The sequence below is a fragment of the Falco biarmicus genome, chromosome 9 (genome assembly GCF_023638135.1).
Source record: "Falco biarmicus isolate bFalBia1 chromosome 9, bFalBia1.pri, whole genome shotgun sequence".
NCBI classification, from domain to species: domain Eukaryota; kingdom Metazoa; phylum Chordata; class Aves; order Falconiformes; family Falconidae; genus Falco; species Falco biarmicus.
In genome coordinates, this window is record NC_079296.1 from 18,397,638 (window position 1) to 18,422,260 (window position 24,623).

A 24,623-nucleotide genomic window follows, 5' to 3' on the forward strand; every position below is an offset into this window, starting at 1 on the left:
GACTGTGCAGTTAGAAGTCGTAATTAGCAGACAAGTCCTTGGCATCCACAAGCTCCAACTCCCTCTGATTGGAGACAGCGTTGTCACTTACTCGTGACTCATTTCCTAACAGGGAAAAATAAATAACACTGGAATCCCCAAACACCTATTTTCATCCTTCTGATTAAACTGAGGATGTGGAAGAAGAAATGCCTTCTCTCTTGAAAAGGTGGCAACAAAGAATGAAATGCTCAAATATCTAGTATAGATCAGTTCTTCAACAAAAATATATTGAAAGCTGAATACTAAACAGGTCCAGCTGACCCAGCCCCAAGCAGTGGGGAACTGCTACACTCTAGAATGGCCCGAAGATCTGTTTCTGCAAGAAGAGGATTTTTGACTTTTTTTTTAATTATTATTATTATTTTCAGCTTTCTTTTTTAGGAATGGAATGGATGGAAAGGACCCTCTAAGTGCTACTGCAGTTACTGTGCTTGCGAGAATGGAGGGGGGAAGTGCTGGCAGAGAGTGAAATTGGGGGTCTCTGCATGCCCCAACTCCAAGGCAAAGCCGACACCCCAGCTCATAGAAGGTGCATCCAGGCCAGTGACTGCACTGTGGCTCCTCCACAGAGCAACAGGCAACAGCACATCAGCTGGCGAACGCCAGCACAAGAAATGGCACGTCTCTCCCTATACACACACTCCAGTTCGGGGGAGGCAGGGAAGAGGGGTGCTGGGAGGAGGCAGGGTGAGTTTCCTTGTGTACGTAGACTCAGCAAATTAAGATTATTGAAGCAAAACTTGGACTCCAGTTTTGAATGCTGGATCTCAGCACTGACCTAAATGAAAGGCATCCAAGCCTTTTAATTCACCTATTGTTGGATAGAGCATTGCCTTCAGGTCTTTTAAAAACAGGCTCTACCACAAAGCAGGGGAATGGAAAATACTGAAAAAAAAAAAAAAGATAATAAAAAGTCTGCAGATGTTCTAAATTACTCATTACCGACACACATATCCCTCCCCACTCAATCTGTGGGCACCATAATTTTCATCCTCCTTCCCCCCCTCGGGTTATACAACGTTTCGCGTATTTATTTTCATTGAAGTCTGGCAGCAACAGAACTAACCCTGGGCCAGATGACCTTTCTGTCATGCGGGGCTGGTGGTGGCCAAGCCACTCACACCTAGCAGCTTCACCACAGGCAGGACCACGTGTGCCCGGCCCCACGCAGCCACGCAGCCCAGCACAACGGCGTGCTTGCACGCAGGCGCTGCTGATAAACAATGCTTCTCGCCCCGCCACCCTCGCAATTCTCGTTTTCCAGCGGTAACACAGAAGAAAGCACAAATAAGCGTTTAATACTGTCAGTTCGGCCTCACTCGGCACAACTTGAATATCTTCCTCCCACTCTTTTTTTTTTTTTTTTTTTGTTGAATAATACTGAAACGTCCCTCCCAGCCAGAGCTGGGTGAGTTCATGAAGCACTACCAAGTCCTCACCCAGTGCAGCAATGGAAGCTAGGTGAGTAGCTCACAAAAAGGAGCTGGGAATTTCGTTTCCAGTCTGGAGAAAGAATATGAGCCTGGCTTGCAAGGCAGCTTGGTGTAAGGGAACTCTGGCTACACAGACCTGGGCAGAAACCTAGCAATGGGGACAAACAGTGGGGTACACTCAGTTTTTAAAATGTACTAATGCACAAAAGCACTCCTGTAGGTACAGCCTGAATCCCACCAGCAACGGCGGCCACAGAATAAACATGACAACTAGGACCTGACGTTACGCACAAGCAAGTATTTCTAATGTTATAAAGCAGTATCAGAGAGCAGCCGTGCTGAGCTCCATCAGCACATACCACAAAGTACATATACACACCGCGCACTCACAGGGTACAGCACAGCCTGCTCCTAGAATATGGATCATTCAGCTGAAAGCAGGTTTTTGAGGGGCTGCAGATAACGAGAGAGGGGAGTTTAATATGGCAGATACTGAATAGCTCTAAGTGTCAAGATCGCCCCTCGGATCCTAGTGGAGATCAGCTGGAGACCATGGGGATGGGAGCACGGCCTCATTCGAAGGTTCAGGAAAGGTCCCCGGTAAAGCATCCCAGGACCATCGACAGAGAGCACAGAGCAGCAGAGGCACCGGAGTCACTGGAAAGCTGAGCTGGCAGCAAGGCGAGTCAGCAGCTCAGACCTTTAAAATGCCAAGCCCTCCATTACAGGAGTGGCAAGGAGGAAGGATTTATTGCAGCTGCCATTTCTAGAGGAAATTAATTTACCTTAGCCTTTTAACATTAAGCAATGCGTACAGAGCTTGCTAAAAAAAACCACCCCAAAATGATGCGAAGTATCACGGTATTACCTTTAGGAGAAGATTAGTTGACTGAGCCTTTGCTGTTTCATTCAGACCGTAAGGCCTGGGTGATGCACTAAGAGGCACGCTTTGGAAATAATTTTTTCCTCAGACACGACATGTAAAGGTATGTCTAGAATGTATGCCTATGGGTGTCCACCACCCTCACATTATCAACACAATGCACCAAACTATGGTTTTTTTCCTTCTTTTTAATTTGTTTGTTTGTTTGTTTCCAGTGGTGATAATGTCAAGGAACTGCAGCATTACAAGAAGCACTAACCACGACCTCTCTGAGCTGATCTGGCTTCCTCCTGACAGCCCTCTGAAGTTAACACAAATATGAACATCACAAACACTGAAATAAAGAACATGGCGAGGTTCCTAAGCCCAAAATTGAGCTATGGATCCCCTCCAGGCTCAGGAATGTTTTGAGTTTCTTCCAGTTACCCAAGCCAGGTCTTCAGCTGCTGCGAATAAGCAGCAGTGGGGTTGCTGTGCCCAAGCTCCTGTTCCCCATCCTCTCCAAGGAGAAGGCACGGAGCCAGGCCCCGCCGCGGGTCAGGTCCAGCCCACAAGCCGCCAGCTGCAGCTCCGCGGTCTCTCCCGACCACGGAGCATTTGCAAGACTCTCCGCCGAGCTTCCTGCCATCCCAGCGGGGCCAGCGGGGAGGCGGCTGGGCTGCCAGGGTGCCTGCGGAGCGCAGCCCGCCATGGGGCCGGGTGCTGTGCCAGCTCCATCGCTGCCGCGGCTCTGAGGAGGTGCAGCAAAGGGGCGACGCTGAAAATCAAGGTACGCGGCGGCCACGCATGGCTTTGCGGAGAGACAGGCTGATGGGGAGGCTTTCGGTGGGGAGAAGGGGCAGCCACTAGCAGTGCTGCAGACCCAGGCAGGAGAAAGGAAAATCAACTCCACGTTTCTTCGCCTGCACCAGAATCACACATCCCTGAGACATACAAGCACGTACCACCTCCCCATTGCGTAGGTCCAGTCGCTCAGGTCCTCAAGGGACTTAAACATCAACCTCCCGGGAAGGTCTCCTTAATCTTTGTTTATAAAGGGGGTAAACTGGAAGGTTAAGAGAAATGCCTGCAATCTGGCTTTTCAGAAAGGCAGAAATTAGTTGCTGTAGAGCAGCACACAGAATGGTCGCACAAAAATAAACAATCAGGGAAATTAGGCTGTCATCTGTCAAGTAACAAACTAGTATCAAAACAAAAGAGTTCAAACCAGGGCCCTCAAGTCCTTCTCTAGCTATCTGGTAGCACTTAACGCTTTCCCTAAACACCACACATACACCGGAATTTCTCTGTAACATATGAGAGTCCGGCATGCAGTGGACCTTGCGCATCAAAGACTCACTAGCACACATCTCCAAAGGGAAAGCATTAGTTTGACACAGGGGAAGCATTAAATAGACAATTAGAATGTTTAGCTTCAGATGTCAGACCGATTTAAAATTAAAACCATATCACCAGTATTTTTTCCAAGAATGGCACATAAAAGTATGCATCTAGCTATGCAGCGCAAAAAATAAAAAAAAAAAAGGTTTGACGCCTATAAACATCAAGTCTACAACTGCATTAATTCTTCCTCTCACTACAGAGGTGAAAACATAATCAGAAATCAAAAGGGAAAATACTGGCTTCCTCCAGATTAGAATAAACCACATATATGAAAGGATCTGGGCGAAAAAAAACTCTGTAGAGAAACCTGACTTGCATTTGCAAAGTCCTAAGAAGCACTGCAAACAATGGAGATTAAAAAAATAAAACTCCTTCAAAAGAAAGCAAAGCTTCTGACTCTAAAGGGGTTTTAATCCCAGGCACGTTCAGTTTCATTTCATCCAGAGCTTGAGCCAAGCCACAAAATTTCGGTCTGACCATTTCCCAAAGTTCAGAGCATTTTGAATCCAAAGATTTTGGTTTGGACCCAACGCTAATGCTGTTTGTTATTGTATGGGTCAAATATCTTATTATAATGATAGTAAACAGCAAGAGAAAGCTCTCAGGCTGGCCAGGGCTCCCTCTGCCAGTTAATCACAGAAAATGTTCACAACAGTAGAATGAATGATGATGCTGTGGATACCAGAACACAAATACTGTAGCACTTACGGAGCAGATTGGTGAAGTAGTATCTGTACCCTAAGTTAAGCAAATTCAAAGGCCGAAGCAAAAACATCTATTAACTACTATTGCTGAGGCATCAGAAAGAGCCTTCAAGCCACTGCTGTATTCAAACCTACTCCTGGCTCCATCACTTTTGGCCACCTGCTTTCAGAAATTTCCATTCATGTGTCTATGCAGACGAAGACATCTTCCATTCATCTCCCACCACCTTCACCAATACTGAGTGGAAGGGAGTGAAGATCATGCAGAACTGAACTGAATTTGAATGAAAGCGCATATAAACTCTGGGGTGAAGGGAATGACTGCCAAATGTGGAACGGCCCTGTTTCCTGCAAGGATATAAACGGGAGAAACAGCCATGAGCAGGGATTGCTGTAAAAAGCATAAGGGAGGTAGACAAAGCTGCAGAATGCATCGTATCAACAACTGCATGCAGAAGTATATACCCTTAATTCTTCTGTAGAAGCATAACCTTTCCTATGAAGATCTTAAAGCACTTCTAAAATGTCTTATGATGCTGTCTTATGATGCATCCATCCTGGTGGCAAACTGGGTTCATTGTCATTTTATCGACAGGGAAACAGAGGTAAAGGTGGCAAGACTAAGTTAACGGTTGGACTTGATGATCTTAAAGGTCTTTTCCAACCAAAAAGATTCTGTGACTCTGCAGTGCCTTGCTACAGGCTCAGCAGGGCACTGATAGACTTTGGGCGTGAATCAGAACTGGACCTCTCCCCAGCCCCTTCACTACCTGCTACTAACCCTTCCCTAGACGAGACCTAGCTATAACACAGGTAAGCCACAAAAATGTCAGTTGCCTGAAAAGGTCTCTCATCAATAAGCCCAAACCGTGACTTCTAAAGCCTAATCCCATGGCTTTAAACTTAATTTTTATGCATTTGCAGGAGTGCAATTCTTTAATCTTACTTCAGCTTGTGAAGCTTCCCCTGCAGTAAACTGATTCAGTGGAGGGTCTCTGCCCGCATGCGAATGAAGAGCTTGACCTGGCGAGTGCAAATGAGCACTAGGCTTTGTCTGCAGGAACAAGTTGTTATGGTTCATTTTAAAACCCTGAAGGAGGCACAGGATGTCGAAGGAAAACACACTGTAGGGCTGAATGAATGGGGCATCAATTTCCTTGACAGAGATGTCCTGCCTGGCTGCTTTGCTCTTCTTGTATTTTTGATTCACATTTGGTGCCTGTGATAGTGGGACCTCTGCCAGGTGTTGCTACAGGCACTCATAGTGAATGGCTTCAAGTGTGAAATCAACCCAGTTTTCTCTTTTTACAGAGTAGGGAACTCTCTTTTGTGATCCAAATAAACCTTGAAGAAGGCTTCAAGCCAACTTCGTCACTGTTTGTTCTTACGTAACTAGACTAGGAACACTCAGTACCCAGAAGTAACAACAATTCTCCTATATACCCAAAAAACTACATTTACCTTGAACTTTATCAGCAGCAAAAGCCTGTCATCTTTGGAAATCATCCACTAGAACTGCCCAAGAAAACTTATCTATTACTTTTGGGTGCCAACAACAATGGACTTGATATTGTCTGCACTTATCAGAACGGATTTGTTACCCAAGATGCAGATAATAATAAACAATTCCTTGCCTAGTGGGTCCAAACGTATTTCTGCTGAACTAAAGTGACTTTTTATATTATATCCATGCATGAAGCCCATGGCTTTAGGAATCCAAAGCAATTATCCTCTGCATTCATTCTTCAGGGCACAAATGAGCACAGCCGAAACCTGTCCACAGGGATCAGCCTCCACTTTTGCCTATGGTTAGAGCAAACAATGCAGAAGCCACAGTCCCCTCTTGCCTCCTCGCTGATGTTCTTTCAGATGGCACCACATCCAAATTAGCTGTGTTACCCTTGGCACCAGAATCGCACCCAGTCTGCAGCAGGAGCACCTGAAGATTCCAAGCTTGAGCACCACAGGACCGAGGTCCTCCAGGAGGAGCTCCAGGGTGATGGATCCTGACAGCATCAGCCCCAGATCAGACAGTGCTGCCACTGAGGGACCCCCAGGGCCAAATCCCTTCCCTTGCTCACCAGGGTCACTCTGACGGCTACAGGCTTAGCCTAAATCCTGGGTGGCATCCACTGCTAAAAAATAGAGGAGAAAAAAAACCCGCCACCCACGTTGTGGAGTTATCACTGGAGAGTCATCTCCCCAGGGAAGGAGGGGAGCTTGGAGGCAGGTCCCCCAGCTCTGACAAAAGGGCTCCTCTGCACCCAGCCAAAGGCAGGTGGGCACGAATGGGCTCGGGCACCACAGGGGAGGCTTCACACCACCTGATTTCAGCATCTGACTTTGGGGTCATTAGAAAGACACCAAGTGAACAAGCTGTATTTCCCATCGGGGAGCTCCTGGTACAGGAGTCCCCAGTGGTGTGTGGTGGGTGCCTGCAAATGGGTGCTTCGGAGGACCTCACTGCATCCCTGGCAGAGCCTGCAGCAGGCTGAGTGCCCTGCAGCAAAGCACCCCCCATCCCAGACAACAGAGAGCAGCTGTTTGCCAGGTATCGCAATTGCTCTGAAATTGCTGGTTTGTTTTTTTCCTTAGTGGCTTACAAAAACAATCTGACAAGCATCTGTAAGCAGCTGCCACCCCGAGCCGGCCCAGGCACTGCAGGGCGACCCCCAAGCACAGGCTGCTTCTGGGCAAGCTGCAAAGCCAGGCTCTCCTCCTGAAGCTGTTAACAAATTTATAACTGCTCCAAACCAGCACAGAGGGAGAACTGTAACACGTACTCACCGCCGGGTTACACACACACAGCCCCAACTGCTGGGTGACAGTCAAGCACAAGTCCCAGAATGTTTAACCTGCATAAAGGGCTTTAAGTTTAAAATGAAATGAAATAAAAACAGCATTTAACTGCACATACAGCTTGCTACCACCTCTGGTGGCCAAGCCAAAAGTATTAGGTAGAGTTAACTTTGGCTGACACTGCAGCATTTACTGTTTAATTTCCTGATACTTAAAAAATAATTTTTTAAAAATATCAGTATCTTGAATATATCTGTGTTACTGGGAACAGCTCCTTATTTCTTTAACAACAGCTGTGTTTTTGAATTCACATTTCACAGATTTTTCTTCTTCTAAACTCAATGCCATACAGCAGCACCCACAGCATCTTGGCATAAACCTCCCTCCCTTGGACAAATGTCACCAGACATTTCTGGCAGGCTGTCCTCTCACAGATAACTGGCATGCCAAGCTAAGAATAGGATTAGCTGCTTCTCTAGCTACTTTGTCCAGGTGCCTGCAAAAGATCATTCTGTGTGGCAGTTCAGCTTCTCGGAGGGAGAATGCAGGGCTGGGCTGCACCTCTGGCAAATTATGTGGAAGCATGTGGAAGCACGCATGGGTGTTTGAGTCAAACACGTCAAAAATCAGTGCTGAGCATCAGACTTCAGCTGTCTGGTGATCCCCGGCTACTGAAAAAAAAAACACCACCAAAAACCAAACACAAAAACCCAAGAAAACCCACCAACCCCTTCCCAAATATTTTATTATGGGACAGTCAAAAAAAGTATGCTTCCTCAGTCATCTGGCTCTAGTTATTGTCATAAAAAATGTATCCAGATTACAGGAGATCCAAGAGTATGGTCCAAGGTGTGACTTTTTTTAGGCACGACTGCCTACAATTCTTTTGTGCCTGATACAATACACAAACAATCCAAATTCTATGTATAATTAAAAAGTAAAACACTCCAGGCAAACAAGTCTTCACTGGAGAGCCAGATGTAGTGCAGGTGTGCTCAAAAGATTCCTGAGTAGTATTTATCATAAAACATTTACAAGAGGTCCTAAAGCTTCATGTTCTTTTGTAGCAATATGTAAAACATCGCTTTTTAAAAAAAAATCTGAAGGTGTCAAGTGGCAGGAGATAAAAAGATCGTATGCCTTGAAGAGACAGCTGTGGGGAAATAAGGAGAGAGGGGGTTTGTACAGGAATCAAGCGTTACAAACGGCACAAAGCAAAGGAGGTCACGTACATGTCAGACTATACCGTGAGGCAAACGAGAGGCGATGGCACTGGGAGAAGAATTCATGGACCTTGGGATAAAGCAGTAGGAAGCAGAGTTTACTGCAGTAAGGCCAGCCAGGAGTGCCCAAGAAAGGCTGCAGCAAAGGAAGGGGAATCGCAGCTAGGAAGGGACTACTGATGTCTCCCCCAGGAATTTCAAGTTGTTTCAGCCGTTAGTGCGAGGGGACTAAATCTCTGCAACTCTCCGTTACATGGGTGGCTGAATATTTCTCTGTGTGTGTGTAGTATATACGTATAATGCATGTGTCATGTAAAGACAGCATGGAGATCAGAGTTATTTGGTGATCAGCAATTTTGATTCCTTTCTGTAACTTCACTTCCTCTGACTTCTTCTGAAGAGATCTGCAGCCTCTCCGCCAACATGCAGTGGCGCAACTGGAAGAAAATAACTCCATGCAAAAATATCCACTTTGTCAAGTGGAGGCTTCCTCTCCCTGTGTGCGTGCAAGGACGCAATTCCCCTCCCATTTGTCCCGGGGACATCAATTGTCCCCCAGAACAGCCGCCTGGCCAGACTCTGATTAGGTTCCAGCCACCTTACCAGCTTGCCAAGCACGCACAATTAAGATCTCAACACCAGCCTACATCCTCACCTTATCCCCGCTCCAATATTTCCCTGATGTTTTTTCTTACGTGACTGCCTGCTGCACTTTCGGTCCAAAGTTTTGGTGGGGACATGAGCCCCCTGGAGAGAGAAAACAAAGTAAGAGCTCCCTGCAGCTTGGCCCAGCTCCCAGCCAGATAAGGCTCCCCGCGCCGTGCGGGGACCGACGTGCCACCGCTGCCCTTGCGGCACTGCTATCTGCTGCGGGGCTGCACACCGTGGCTGCTCACCGCTTCATGATAAACATGTGGCAACAGCTGTTTCCACATACACAAAGGGACCGAGGGCTACGATAAGGGACTGAAATTCTCCCTGCCAAAAGGGAGACGCCGACAGACGAGCTTGAGGGGGCACCACTTGAGGTGGCCAAACACGCACAGTTAAACGACTGTTTCCAGCAGGTAGGAGGAAGGGATAGAAAAGTGACCTTTCCCATTAAGAATTACATACTTGTTTTGTTTCCCTACAAGTTCATTTTTCTGGCATCATGACATGTAAAACATTTTGAACTTTCTAAGGGAACTGTTATTAAAGCACTGAACGTTACTGTGAGGGCACATTTAACAAACAGAACAATTAGGCATTTCAAAGTTTATCTAACTTAGCCACCGGTATCTTTCAGATTTGTCACCACTAAATGCACCCAGTTTGGGGGCCTGTTTAATGATTCCTATAGACGATACCCCTGCCCATAGGAAGAAGAGACCTCTTGAAAATTTATTATTGCCTAGAAGCTGCCCTCCACCTCCCTGCTGCAGTCTGTTCGTGCGCATCCTGAAAAAGGAAAGCTTCCTGAGACAAGGGCATTCTGTTTAAGCCTCGATAGTCCAAACCTTTAGGGACTCACCGAGAGCAGCTCTGCAGGGCCAGGGGTCCAGCAGCCCCAGGTACACACACAGAGCCACAACACTGGCAAAGTGACAGCGGAAACTGAATCTCTCAGGGAACGACACGATGCTGTGTTCCTTGCTTTCATTATAATTCACCATTCCAGCTCAACTTCTACCAAGTTTCCCAGAAAAATTTTGCAGAGCCACTGCCAATGTTTAAGGCTCTCCAAAAATTCAGCCAGACAGAAGAGGAAATTCCACGCAGCACACAGAAAGTCTGAAGGAGGGGTTTCTGCTAGATAACAGGAAAAATGTGGCTGAGCTTGGGCTGGCATTTCCCTAACCACTTGCATGAACTTCTCAAAGGTGTTCAAATAGGAGGTTTCCTATTGATGCCAAGGGACTGCCTGAAGAGAATGGCAATTGTTAAAAAAGCACAGAAGAATTAGAAAGGAAACACGTTTGAGAAATGAGAAAACTATTTTCTTCTGAGTTGCTCTACAAGAATGTCAATAGGGAATTTATTAGCTTGTTCCTACTAGGAGGGTATTGAAGGGCAGGATTCTGCCACATTTCATGCAGTCTATGTAAGCCAATCCACCCTGTCTTATCTGAAGCCAAATCACCTTTCTCCCTTTTAAAATAAAATGCAGAAAGTCTACTTGAATTTTATTCAAGGTCTTGAAGAGCACAGGTGAAGATCCTGCTGCGCCTGAAACGTGAGGCACCTCTGACCAGTAATGCCAGGGAGACAGAGATAAAAGCCACGACTTCATTGCGCTGCTGATTAGTTACTCAACGCAATGAACTTGAGAGTAACCATAGGTGAAGAAAGGGCAGAGGACACGATGGCATTCTTTGCACAGCAGGAGCGAAGGGAACAGACGTGACTGCCGATGGCCGTGCCGTGGCGTACAGCCAGGGCTGCAAGCAGGTGGTGATTTTAGCTTGAGAAAGAGGGGGCGCAGGCGCCACGGTGGGGTGCGCGGGTGATAGCACAGTGCCTAAAGGCACCGCGCGGAGCCTGCCAAGCTGTGTGTCTGTACAGCAACACTGGTTTGAGGAACTGAAGAGAGAAGGTAAAATGGGGGGGGGGGGGGGGGGAAGATAACAGCAAAAGAAGCTGGCGCCTAGCTTTGATCTTAGGGATGGAAAAGCATGATTCGTGGACGGAGGCTCCACAGGTGCCAGGAGGAAGAGGAGCTTGGATTCCAGAACAAGGGGTGGCTGCTGGAAGCAGGGTGTGCCGGAGATGCAGCCTGAAATCCATGGGAGAAGGAGGTTTGGCACATGGAGGGTCTGCAGCTGCCTGTTGGAGCATCTGCGCAAAGAAAGGTTCCCTCTGGAGTTTTTGGGAGGAAAAAAGTAATTTTTCCTCCCAGGGTACAGTACTTTCAGTAAGAGGATAAAATTCACCTGGTGTTCGGCAGCCAGCAGACTCACAGCACTTTTTGAGCCCGGCAGCCCATGTCACACGCCTCACCAGGCAGCCGAGCTGTGCTGCAGCCCAGCCGAAGGGCTGGTCGGAGGCTCCCACCGAGGGGTGGGCAGTGTCCATCTCCAGCCAGCCCAGTGGTGGTCCAGCTCCCACCGAGGGGTGGGCGGTGTGCACCTCCAGCCAGCCCGGTGGTGGCCCAGCCCCCGCCAGGAGCCAGCGTTACTGGTGCAGTCTTAACCACCATTTGCAGGCATAAGAATGATGGACCTCCTCAAATGACCCTGAGGCAATCAATTAATCTCAGAATGATAATTTCAGGATTTCCAGAATAACATCAGGCAAATCCCAGGCTGGATGCCTCTGACCGAGGTTTGAGAAGGCTCAGGTTAGGGTTTTATGATTAGAAACAGGAACTCCAACACAAGCTTAGATTCTTGCTGCAAATAATGTGGCTACAGAAATCCAGAAACAGGACCCCATCTCCCAACAGATTTAAAAAAACACATAAAGCAAAAAAACGCAAGAAACCATGGAGACATGGCAGCACGTATGGAACTGCAAAGGGCTTCAGAGTCCAAAAATCCAAAGTGGGAACCCAAACAGCTAGGATTTCCATAGAATCCTATTGCTTTCATTCCCATTCAATGCTAAAAGTCTTTTCCATACAGGAAAAGGATCTGTTTATGTTTCATTAGTGCCAGTTTTGTATATACCAATAGACTGTGTGTATATAGGAGAGAGGGGAGTATGCTACGCAGCTGTGAGCTTTCTTGGCTAATTACTTGTTTTCTCTTTCTGAGCAATATAAATACAACAAAATTCAACAGGGCATAACAGCACATCTATTAAGGCTGTACGTTTTCCATCAGACTCCATGGGTATTTGTCTTAGCCATGCTTAGGCTGAGCAACCCAGTCTATGGTATCATTCATAAACAGGAGGTGCAGTGACCTGCACAAATACATATACTGAACCAAATAAAAATAATACCCTGACTTGACATGAGGCAATGTAAGGTAGTGATGCCAGAATGCCAGTTAAACAGACATTGAAGTATTTAAGAAATAATTGCCTCTTCAGCATCAGCAGCATCAAAACATTTTGTCCTAAGTTTGGAAGCCTGTTACATGCCCTCAACTTGAAAGTTTTTATAGAAGACCATAGTCTGAGCTGGGTTACTTTTTTTAAAAAAAAACAAAAAACACACTTTATTTCAGCATCAGTTTTGGTAACGAGCAATGTTCCATGTTCTGAGAATGCTTTTGGAGTTCAACACACCTAAAATGCAGTAAAACTGTGATCTTAAAACAAAACCATTGCAGCACTTAATACCCTCAAGCTTAACAACACTCTGGGCAGCAGCCGAATTACAAAGTTTTACAAGATGAAACAAAAGAAAGTTTTCACAAATGATTTGCAGTCTTCTAAATCACAGACTGTAGCATGGGGTACTCGGTACTTGCACTGCAAAGTAACAGATATTTCGGGTCCCAAGCTGCCAACTGGCAAAATCTACTGGTGCCCTTATACTTTGGAAACTGATCCCAGACTAGCCCTTAAAACAGAATGACTTGGGGAGGATTGTCTCATGGAACAACGATTTAAGACAAATTCTTGAACCTCTTACAGATTTTGCTTGCAAGTCACCTTTCAGATGTTGACTCCAGAGTCACACATGTTCTGCTTCGAAGATAGGTGACCCATTCGTACGTGTACATTTCCTCATGCATAACAGTTTGGGGAACAAATTCATATTTATAGATGAAAACCACATATCTTTAATAAGCTGTCCATACACAAATTATTTTCCTTTGCAGTAAAGGACATTGTCCCTAAATGTTTAAATTAAGTTATAAATCAGAAAACAGAAAGGAAATATTTTCCATATGTTTAATTTTAGACCACAATTATTTACTAACAAAGTCTACAGATACATGCTGTTACCCCTATGGGAGTTCAAACAATATTCTTACTATTTAAAATATGTTCTTCAATTTGCTGATAACTGGAGACATTTATTAGTTCCATATTTCACTAGCAGTAATTATTGCTGGGAGCCATACATTCACGATCTGTACAGATCACAGGGAGACACCTGCGTGGATTTAAAGCTTAGCTAGCCCTAGCATTACTAAACTGTCTGAAAACGTTCGATTCATTTAAAAGAACAGGTTGCAAATAAAACTTAGCATCACCACTTCTTTCTCAACACATGCCAGCGTTCGATACAGCCCCACAGGAGCCAACGTGGCAAGCAGCTATATGCAGTGACAAGCCGCAGCTGTGCTTGCACGGAGGGGAACCCACTCGCTGCTCTGAGCACAGGCACAACCCACCAAACCCTGTGACTCTATTAAACCTCCCAGAACAGGAACAAGTCTTGTTTCTTCTCGTTTGCAAACAAAGGCCCCAAAACTTTCTCTCCTCTTTCTTTCTACTCCTTCCCTACTCCCTGGGGGGCCGTGACCTGTCCCTAAAGAGACTTTACTGCACAACAGAAGCTGCAGCACATGAAACACTGGGACACTAGGTTACCTTCCTCAAATCCCAGGGGATGGGACAGCCTACCCGGCACTGAACCTTCCATCACTTGTGCCTAGCACTTTGCTAGGGAGCAAAGAGAAATCAGGGCGCTCTGCAGCAAATGCTGGCACCGTCCCCACACACAGGCTGGGACATAACACGGGGGAGAGAGGAGGGGGAAGCTCAGCACAACTGCTTTGTCCCATACATCACACGTCAGGAGATAGCCTGACCACATTTGGCATGTTTAATTGACATCATACCATGCCAGGAGTACATCGCACATCACTAAGTTTTAATTGCCCCAAGAGCGTGTGACCAGCAGTATGGTTATTGTTGTGCGGACCCTGGAAAACACCATAATGCCTGATGGAAGTGAAGAACTCAATACAACTGCTTGAGTCAGCTATGGTAGAGCTGATGTTGTTCGTCCAAAACCCTTCTCTCAGGACTTGCAGAGCCCTGGCTTTTTCCAGCCCTCCCCAAGACCCCTCGTGAGAGGTGAGGCTGTTAAAGCCAGCCTGTTCACAGCTCCCTCCTGTACCTTCTGCGCCTGATGCCAAGGGTCACCACTGAACTCGGTACAAGCATTTTGAGCAGTTGGTCATGTGCTGTGACCAAAAAAAAAAAAAAAAGTATCAGTGTGACTGAAAAACCATGTCACAAGAATAAGTCACTTCTGCATTTTCATCTTCAGCCTATTAATTTTGCCACCTGATTCTGACTGCAATTTTTAAATGCATCTGAAAAACCCAATTTAGGCAGCATGAACCCAACTTAAGAGGTAGAAATTTTAAACCAGCTGACAGCAAAAGCCTACATTGCTATTTCAGTGTGAGACCTGTGTTGCTGGAATGCATGCACATAATCAAATTAGTAAATATAGCTTTGAAACCATTTGTTTTAAATAAGGTGCACATAGCCTTTTTTTTTTTTTTGGGGGGGGGGGGCGGGGGCTGGAATGGTAATACTTGAGCTGGTCTTCCCACTTGCAACTGTCTCAACACAGTACTCATTTCTGGTACTCTTTACGAAAAGTTGAGATAACATTTTTTTTGTCTGTTTCCTACAGAGACAAAATATTTCATCTTAATTCCATGGGAGGAAGGAGCTTTATTGTTTTGAGCATAATATCACTGAAGAATGACACACTTGTCTAAGTCTTTGGGTATACATAAGAGGGGAAAAAATGAAAAAAAAGGTCCTGAGAAGCTGTAGGCTCCCACACAACAGTTACTTCTTCAATGATCTCCAGATAAGTTCTTCTGTTTTTCATGTAAATGACTTTACTGATGAAAACTAAGCATTTGAATCCCACTGCTTTCACATGGGGTAGCCAGCATGTTCCCTCTCAATTTAGCTGTGAGTTCAATAGGTAGCTACAGTACCAGGAGTTCTTGTTTTCAACTGCATTTTATCATATTTGTGTTTTGGAAAGTCTCAGATCTTAATCTGCTTGGGTAAACCGCCTGTAGGAAACAAGCAGCTCTCTGCAAGCAATGCATGCCTTTTCCCTACAACATCATGTCACAGCAACGTGGTAAACACTTTCACAGTTGCAGAGATATTTGCAAGAATTCCAACAAGCAGAAGTTTGCTGTGTGAAAGGACAACTTTCCCTGCAGGTTATAACCAAGAGGTGAGGTGAAATAACAGGAGTTAATCTCATGGGCTGCAAATGCCTGCTGTAACAGGGAGCTGCAATTAGCAAGTGCGATGCTTAGCAGGTCTCAAGGGACCCACGTTCTGCAGCCATCTCTTGCCCAGACCCCCTGTGCGACCACACGCGAGGGGCTTCTCCTTACCCTGGTACTCTGCCTACCTGGGTCTGTAGATTAGTAAAACTATACGTTGCTCGGGGAAGAGACTGCATCATCTCTCACTGTGCTTGCCAATACTAAGTAGCACTGAACACTTCTGCATCTGCAGTACTCCTAGCATCACGGGTAAACAATGAATATTTTTAAAGTTCGTAAGGAGGACAGGAAATGCTAATGGCTACTTCTGTGGAATTACTGAACTGTCGACATAGCCACTAGCAGCTAACTTTGCAAGAGGATGTTAAGTGCCTGCATAAGCATTTTCATACCTACATGCTTATATATTTTGCGTTCAGCAATAGTTAAGAGTTTACTCTAAGGTTATAAACTTTGAAGATACTAAGGATACTATCAACTTTAAGGTATGCATATATTCCCTTTCACAGGTAAGCACAAAGCAGCCCCAAACTTTGAAGGCAAAACAGGACTTTCAAAAGCTTTCTGAAAGCTTTCAGGAATTTACTTAAGCCATTCCTATAAAGAAAAAATACAAATTTTGGTGATCAAATAAGGATACTTAAGAAAACATGAGGCATACTGGCTTTCAGCATCTGGGAAGGAATGTGATATGCTACAACAAAGAAAGCAGTCATCTCAAAAAAATATCATGAAAAAGCAGAAAGGATTCACCTGGATTACCTAATTTTGAGAAGAAAACCAGACCTGGACAGAGTTCTGATGTTTTCAATCAGACAAAGTGTACAGCGGCTTCAAAGGGAAGTTTGCCTGGGCATCAGCTAAAGGAATGTTCCTTGATCTGCCTGGACATTAGCGTGGCATTAATCATGATTCCTCTGTAAGATTAATAATGATGACATGCCTTTTTTTATTTCCTTACATAGCACAGCTAGTTGAAGAATCAGGCTGAAAAATTAGTCATAATAATTAAACAGGGGATGATTCCTGAATAATTAGGGTAAGTTACTTGAGAACAGACTGTGTTACAAATTACAACAAAATATGCTGATTTATACACAGAAAACAAAACCCACATGCGGTTCCACGGCAGAAGGGAACATCACTGCGTACTCTATGTTTTCCATGTTACGGAACCACCTGTATTAATATCACCATTATTAGAACCTTAAGTTCAGCTGCTTTACAGAATGTAAGTCTGCGGCGGAAGAGATTCTGACCATGAAAGATTAAACAGTTGGCTCAGCTCCACAAAGCTAACTGGTGGTAGAGACCGTTCTCCTGTTCTCTAGCCTCGTCTATCATGACTTACAAGATGAAAAAAAATAGTGTCTTATGGGCCAGGCCTGGGATTCACAGCTCAAAACAGTGCTTGGTGGCTTGCTCCCACTCTTGCTTCAGTCTCCAGAGTTCTTTCCTCTTTCCAGGTGCAGGATTTACTCAGGGTTGGAAAATGACGCACCTTCACACTGATCACAGCCCCTTCTTACACATCTGCCAGGGCAGGGTGCCAGCCTGTGCCAGAGGGTGCCCAGCACTGTACGGCAGCCGTGGGGTAGCAGAGGGAAAGCAGTTTGCACCCTTCACCCTGCCCAAAGCCCACTCACAGCATCCTCTCAGGGAGCTTAGCTCAAAATCACAGCAGGCTGCAAACGTTCAAATGACTTCAGGCACTGGACAACCCCCAGCCACGCAGCTCAGTTTGCCCTGCAAGCAAAGCCAGGAGGAAGAAACCAGAGTTAGACCTGCCAAGGACTAGATGACAACTTCAATATTCAGCCAGAGGAAGGGGCAGGGGCTGTGCAGCTGGTGCAGAAGATGACAAGCCCTGAGTCACAGCCTGGCCTTTGCCAACCCTACAGCAGCAGCAGGGCTCACCTGAAAGTGTATTTTCCCTGCCTTGTGTAGCAGGGTGGTAAGTTCCCCGTATTTGGCTGGCTTCTCTGCAAGGGACTGCAGAGGTGACGAGTCCGCAGCACCTGGGAACACCTTATAGCCCCTGCATGGCTGCACAGCAATGTGATTTATGTTTCAATTCCGATTAAATAGTTACCAGAGAAAAGACCATTTCCAAACAATTTCTAAACAGAGCACAGCTAGGCAAAGGAGTAAGCCTTTGCAATACCAAAAGATGGTGAGGGGGCTGGAGCCCCTCTCCTGTGGAGACAAGCTGGGAGAGCTGGAGTTGCTCTTAGAGGGGGGAGACCTTAGAGCAGCTCCCAGTACCTAAAGGGGATGACAGAAAAGCTAAAAGAGGGGCTTTTTACAGTGGCATGTAAGGGTGGTGAGGCACTGGCACAGGCTGCCCAGAGAGGTGGTACATGCCCCATCCCTGGGGGTGCTCAAGGCCGGGCTGGATGGGGCTGGGGGCAACTGGTCCGGTGGCAGGTGTCCCTGCCCGTGGCAGGGGGTGGGACTGGGTGATCTTTATGGTCCCTTCCAACCCAAACCGTTCTGTGGTTCTATGAAGTTACACAATCACAATACTATTATGTCTTCGTGGGGGGAGAAGGGGAAGTAGAACAACACCACAGGCAGACATAGAGCGCTACGGACAGGAACGTTTATAAGTGACAGCATGTTCAATCACGGGTCACATCCCATTGCTTCTCACTACGTTGCAATGGTTGGTATGAGCAATACCCCCGGCCAGAAAGGGAGCTGCTCACCAAGTAACACTGCTTCAGTTTTCAAAACAAGGCAGAGTCAGAGCACAAATTATGATCAAGTCTATGCCAATAGTTACAGATTTTGTCGTGGATTAGGCATTTGATTATGTTTTGAATATCCAGATACCAATCTGGTCCACTAGGTTGAATTTGCCTACAGTAGGTTACTGTAGAGATGAGTTAATGGATCCTTGTCTTGGAATATCCTATGTTCCAATAGAACCTCATCCTGAGGCTCAGGACCCTGCAAGCGTGGTAAAAACAGTATACCAAAAAGTTGAGGAGAAAAGTAAAAATACCTGCAGACTTCACACAGTTCCACAGCTCCTTCCACTTCCCAAAGGAATACAAATAAGGCGTATCTAGTGTTTTAAAGAACATCAGGTACACAGGGCAAGTAAGACAGGGCTCCACAGAGAGCCTGGAGGCTGAGAGTGGCCAAGGCTCACATCTGTGCCAGCGCACATCAGCTGCAGCCCAGGATGGAAAACGTGTAATGATCTTCATATAGCTTCACAGCTTTCAGCTTTCCACAAAGTTCTTTGAGGCAAGTCTCTACACCCCCTCTGCCATACCACCCACTTGCTCCAGCCTGGGAAGGTCACTGAGGCAGACAGACCACAGCAAACTGTGTGTGTGATCTCTGTGATCACCCCATTGATACCAAGTGATTATTAATATCCCTGCACAAGCAGTAAGCTGTGCCTTTGGCTTATTTGTCAAAACTGAAAGGAGCTGGCACCCAACTGTATTTTCTTGTGCTTTCAGCTAAAAAAAAAAAAAAAAAAAAAAAAAAAAAAAAAAGATACTCATGGCCAGTGGGTTCAATAGAAAATGATGGGTGATTTTCCTGTGTCCCATTAAATAAAAATTAATACCATTGAGCTTGAATTGAGCCTTTGGCTCCTGCTGAAATTCTGAGGCTTCCTTCTTTGGAAAGAAGACAATTATACACTTCATGCAGAAGATCAAGACAGTGGAATAAGACAGGAGCTGTTGGGAAGATCACCACAAAGCTGCGTCGAGCCAAAGAAAGCTTCTCTCCAGTACCGAAAAGAATGAATAAAAACTACAAGACCTGAGGTTATGAAAGAGAAGAGGAAAGTCACTCCCCTTCTTTCAAATCAAGAGTGAAGCACAGCATCAGACTTAGCCTTAAGCACAATCAAAATGGGGGAGGGAAAAAAAAAAAAAAAGAGGAAGAAAATAATCACATGATCTTTCTCGTGACTCACACCAAGGAGTACTTTCTAGACTGCAAAACCCCAAGGTAAGTAGGTAGAAAAAGAGGAGCACGTCAGCTGTGACTCCCTTTGTATTCCTCTTACTAACCGACTGCAGCAAATCTATCAAGTGGGATTTGTGGTGTAGAGGATGGCTTAAAATGCAAGGGATTAATATTAGATACAGTAAAAGTATCAAAGATATTTCAAAGGATGGGCAAAACATGCCGACAAAAATGCAACTGTGGCCACTTTTAAAATCTGTTTTAAAATCTATTTAAAAGCTGAATTTGTACCCACTGAATAGCGTCATGGAGTGCAGTGGCATTATTCTCAGACTAAGACAAAGAGTGTAAGATTCTAGTCCTAAAATTAATAGCTGTGTTTACAAGCTCTTTAAGATGCTGCCTATTTTTACGCAGTGAATCATTGCCCTTCTTTACAAAGTGTACTTCATTAATCTTAGCCACACACACAAATCTCAGCGGAGTTGCTCTGCTTACATACCAAATCTGAAGTTCTAAGTCTCAACTATTTGTCACAGTATTCAACTTTAATAAAATCCGTATTTATTGGAAGGTGCCATTTCCTCACATCCTCTTAAATCAAAACAACTGATTCCTGTCAAGCTGTTCTTCTCCTCCTTCCCCCTCCCCAGAGGAAAATGGTAAGACTTATAAAAAGCAAAATTCACTCCCATGCAAAATTATGCAATCCTAAAAATTAGCTTTATCATCCAGCTGAACTTCATCTACCAAGATCAAATGAAACTTCATCTGCAATGAGATACTGGAGAAGTTAATACAGTACTTGATGTGTTTGAAACAACACACATTCATTGTGATTTGCAATCCATTAAAGGATCCAACCGTAATAGTGCAGATCAATGGTAGCAAAGAGAAGTATCTGCAAATCTCATCACGTTTTTAATGAACCAAGCAAAACCTCTTTAAAAAACAGTCTTCCCACAATTGTCTGCTGGAATTGGGTGTCAGGCCCTTAACTACTTGTATAAAAAGTGACTTTCTTTACACAAGGGGGGAGAGCCTGAGATGCAAGGCATTTACTTTCACTGATGAGCAATTGCTCAAATTGCCTCTGTCAACAAACCATTCACCTTATGGGACTATTCACTTGACATTATTTACCTGCTTCAGTGTTTATGGGATGGCACCTTCAGCTTGCACCTGCACCAGCAGATCCATAGCGACAGCACTGCAGCTTTCTACATCCCTCCCTCGAGGGGTGACACTGCACCCCAACACCTGCGGAACAGCCTCCGGCACGGAGATCAGCACAGGACAGAGAGCAAAGCTTTGCTGCTTGCCCTCCTCCGCATCTAGAAACAAATGTCCTAGAAACACATTTGGCTCTTCCCTGCACAGAATATATATTACAACAGAGTTTACTGTCCAGTATTTTATTCCCAATCTTAATTCCTTCTCAACCCATTGTATCTAGTCCCAATCTTAACTCCTTCCCTACCCATTGTATCTAAAAACCAAAATACAAAAAAAACCAAAAAAACCCCCTAAGTATTTTTGAAAATTTAGGCCAGAGACTCAGAACAAAAGTATGTTCTGTCCTCACCTTGTAAAGTATTTCTGGGCTTCTAAACAAGCTTCATGCCTTCACACAGCTGGTAAACGTTTGCTTAAAAATATATTCAAACAATCCCTTCACAAAGGATTTGTAACATAGACCTGAGCTTCATTTTGGAACAGTCATTTACACAGCACATCCTTAAGTTTTTAAAAGCTGTCTTCTATTTATTCTAAACTTTTCAATTACCTGTTTGTTTATGCCAACCACCATAAGGAGGGCTTAGAGAGGTCACTCAAGAAAGAATCTATTTCTCTACCTGCTTTCCCAACTGTGCTCAGAGCCAGAGGTGACTTCCTTCACTTGACTCCACAAATAATCCCAGTGTCATGGTATTATTCAACCTGTAAGCTGCTAGTCAGCAAAAATAAACTATTAGCAACTTGAAATCATAGCAAGGTTAAACATTAAAGGTTGTGCAGTCATATTACGCCATTACTTTTAGGCAATCTGTTTGCAGTGCAGACTGCCATGCAAGAGCTGCAAGCAGTGCACTGCTCATACCTGTGCTACACACACCGGCAGTCATTCCAGGCATCTAATACTTATGATGTATGGCTTTTTTTTAAAAAAAAAAAAAAAAAAGTCTGTGTTCCCCATGAGAGCTGGAGGCAAACTGCATCCCAAATAAGGAAGAGAAAACAATATGCTGAATCCATCAAAGTTCGTTACTTCATAGACTTTTCACAGCCAAATAAACATTTTGCAGCTGGAGGTCTGCGTGAGCCAGAATAACAAATGTCCCGAGACCTGCCAGAGGTTTCAGATCAGGCTGCCTGAGGAGGGAGGTGAACCCTGTGTACATATGCATGGATGTATGCAAGTGCTCCGTGTACAGGTCCTGAAGAATAATTACTGAAACCACCTATTTTTTGGGGGCAGAGGAGTGCCTCCAAGCAGGGAGAATTGGGGTTGGCAGGGTTTAGGGGAAGGGGGTTGGGTCGGGTTTATTTTTAAGCACATTGTGGCCAGTGGCCTACTGGCATATATCACGCTCCTCTGCGGTGCTAGAACTGGCCGCTATGACAGCTCCAGATGGCCACAGGTTTGTGGGTCCATTTGAACAGTGCCCATTTTAACAGCGTTCGCCTGCGACTGTGACCTTCAGCCCTTGGTGCAACCCTGATTTTTTTGCCAATCCTCAGATGTCACAGGGATGGCTCCCTCGAATACTGCCATCAGCTGGCAAATCCCAACATTTCTCATTCATAGGTTTTCACTTTTCTTCTCCACCCCTAGAACAAGTTGGCTGTGGTCAAAGCTGCTTGGGCAGGTGGCTTCTGACACTTCTGAACACTGTGTGGTTTTTTTTTGGTTGGCACCTTCACCAAAAATTCTTAAGAAACTAAACTGTTCCTGGAAAGCAGACCTTGTTGTGAGCCAGCAGCAGTTGACAAAATGGGAAACCAGGGATAAGGATTTACCAGTGGAGGGAGGCTGCTGGTGGGGTCCCACAGCAATCTGCGATAGGACTCTGACTACTCAGTGTACTCACAAATGGTCTGGAAAAGAGATAAGTGGCACGATGACATTTGCTGCCAAGACAAATTTCTTCAAGACAGTTTTAACAAAAACAAGTCTGCAAAGAGTTGCAGGAGTATGTTGCAGTAGTACGTTGCAGTATTGAATCACTTAAGAGTTTGGAAAAAAGAAAAAGAAAGATTAAATTCTGTGTCAGACAGCACAGTATTGTGCATGAAGGAAACAGCTCTTGCTGTAGACACCAAATGATGGGCTCTAAATTAAACATTGCAGCTCAGAAGACAAATTTCTGAGGTTGCTGTCAGCAGGCCTAGTAATGAATACTTGTGACACTGGGGGAAAAAAAGCAAACAAGCATCAAGTTAAGAGTGAGACAAGAACAAAATACGAAGTGGTCAGCACCACCGTGCCGCTGCCCACAGTGCGCACATGCGCTGCGTAGTTTTAGTCACCCATTTCAAACAGGATACAGAATTAGAAGATGAAAAGGGACATAGGTGATAGACTTGGACCTTTCAGCCTAGAGAAAGGCGATAAGGGGATGTGATAAAGCTTATAAAATCATGAATGACCCGATAGAAAGTCTGACAGAAGCAATGAAATCAATATGTTACAAAAAAAAAAAGCCAACAAACCCCAGAAGCATTTGACTGATTTGCAGATAATTCCCTTCCTTTGCCCTCCAAAACACTTCCACATCTTCACAGTGATTGCTTTCTGAAGTTGCCAAAACATAAGTCATACATCAACTGAGTCCCTCACTGAGTACAGATGTGGGGAAGTTTGCACGTTTTCATTACATGATGGAACTCATCGCCACAAGAAGCTGCTCGGGCCCAAATTATAAATGCCGTCAAAAAAATGGATTAAATCAATTCATAAAGGATAGATCCCTCTAAATACCATAGGGCGAAGCCACCTTCTGCTCAGCAAGTCCCTAGACTGGGAGGCTGAAAAGGAGGCACCTTGGGGAAGGATCACTCTATCCGCACCTTTCCATAGGCACCTGCTGCTTATCCCGTGTCAGGCAACGACACGTGGCAAGAAGGAGCTTTACTCCAAAGGCTTTGCTGTTCTACTACCTGCTCTCCAAACCAGAGGGCTAAAGTTTGGGGGTCTTTAACTCCTGAACCGTTCCTCTGTCTCTCATTGCATTGAGCAAACAGTGAAAGGAGATGCATGCTAAATGCACAAGGCTTCCAGGACAGGTGTACTGCGACCTTGAGAGAAGCTGATGTCGTATGTAAGTCATCGGGATCGTTCTTCCTAAAACTCGGCTGCTGGTGAAATACAGCACAAACTTTCCCAGATGTGTGCTCCATGAGGAATTCTCAGTCAATGTGTGATTTATAACTTGGCACCCTCAGAAAACACAGAATCGTGATTCAGAGATGAAATGTAGATGTGGAATTGCTGTGGAGAGAGACAGAAAGGGTTTATTCATAGATGAGTCCAAACTCCTGTATTTGCAAGCCTTTTCACTGCTTCCAAATGTTGCAGCGGACAACTGTTCTTCCTTTAATAGTAAGAAGATTAAGGCTGAGTGTTCAGATTCTTTTAATTTTCCATAACTTTTAGCCAAGTAAAATTTCCTGTGCAAAATGTGCAGGGTGAGCAATTGCATTTTTGCACCATGCTTTGCAACCAAGGAGGAGAGGTACATAGTTCCATTGGATTTCCACTGAAGAAAGGTTTGCCATGCAAGTAGCAAGATCATCCCTACAGAAAGGAACCCTATTGATTTCCAGTGTGCTTATCACTAGAATCTCTCCTGCTGAACTAAAGGCAACCAGCCTCACAGAGACCCAGAGCACTGGGGCAGGGAGGGGGGAAATCTCTAACAACCAAAACTAAAGAAGATGGAAAAAGGCACATGGACTGAAACGAATTCCCAATGTAACCTTCATCTCCAGTAAGAAACAAAACCAAACCTATGACAGAGCAGCAGGGAAAACAACGGGAAGACGAAATCAGCAGAAACCAAAGG

At 45.1% G+C, this 24,623-nt stretch overlaps 1 protein-coding gene and 1 long non-coding RNA gene across 3 annotated transcripts in view; one reads left to right on the top strand and one right to left on the bottom strand.

The window, feature by feature from the left end:
* GRK5 (G protein-coupled receptor kinase 5) overlaps positions 1-24,623 on the bottom strand; it is a 169,611-nt gene that overhangs the window by 135,285 nt on the left and 9,703 nt on the right. The window lies entirely within an intron of this gene.
* On the top strand, positions 2,632-24,043 carry LOC130154574 (uncharacterized). Its single transcript, XR_008823786.1, has 3 exons — positions 2,632-3,127; positions 5,370-14,800; positions 14,997-24,043. It is a non-coding gene; the product is annotated as an uncharacterized LOC130154574 (long non-coding RNA).